The sequence below is a fragment of the Sinocyclocheilus grahami genome, unplaced genomic scaffold (assembly GCF_001515645.1).
Source record: "Sinocyclocheilus grahami isolate Dianchi unplaced genomic scaffold, SAMN03320097.WGS_v1.1 scaffold616.1, whole genome shotgun sequence".
Classification (NCBI taxonomy): domain Eukaryota; kingdom Metazoa; phylum Chordata; class Actinopteri; order Cypriniformes; family Cyprinidae; genus Sinocyclocheilus; species Sinocyclocheilus grahami.
Genome location: NW_015505795.1, coordinates 647,871 through 648,634, shown reverse-complemented (window position 1 = coordinate 648,634; position 764 = coordinate 647,871). Strand labels below are relative to the sequence as shown.

General features: G+C 37.4%; 1 protein-coding gene across 1 annotated transcript in view; it reads right to left on the bottom strand.

Annotated features, from left to right (window-relative positions):
- LOC107557734 (translin-associated protein X-like) overlaps positions 1-764 on the bottom strand; it is a 22,808-nt gene that overhangs the window by 19,692 nt on the left and 2,352 nt on the right. The window lies entirely within an intron of this gene.

Genomic DNA, 764 nt, shown 5'->3' with positions numbered 1-764 from the left:
CATAGCCGCTCTTTAGTGTAGATGCATGTTGATTTTATCAGAATGAGTTTTTATTGCCAGGTATGTTTACACATACGAGGAATTTGTTTTCGTGACAGAAGCTTCCACAGTGTAACAGAATGACAGTGACAGAACAAAAAACACAGATAATAAAAAATACAAATAAATAAAAAATAGAACAAGTAAATAAGGAATAAAAATATATAAATTGACAATTGTATGTGCAGGTATATTATGCATTTATCAGACGATGCTGTGATTATAAATGAGAGTGAGTTAACATGTATTAAAAGGGGTCGTGTTTAGTCACTATTTTGTGTGGTATTTTTCGACAATATTCACTCATTGTGACGGTAAAATAGGGCATTCTAAGTCAATATACTGCAGTATTTCCTCTCTCAATCAGTAGAAAATGTGGTTAACACCCGGTCATGCATGAAAAAAATACCGTCATGAAACCGGTATCATATTGAAAAATACCGTGATACATTACATCAGCATGGCGCCGCAAATGGCAGCAAAGACGCTGAGCTCCGCAATTCTTCTATTGTTTTTGTTTGTTTGTTCTGTGTTTTGTCATTCTTCTTCTATAAGTTTTACCAGAGACAACTCCTTAACATTAAGCAGCACATCCCGGACAACATTTTTCTGGTTTTTGATTATTCGGACGTTTTGTTGGACATTCTAGTCGGAGGTACAGCGGTGTTGTTCAAACGCGCGTGCAGACGCAGAAGAGGGAAACGCGCCGGCGCCCTGGTGAAGCT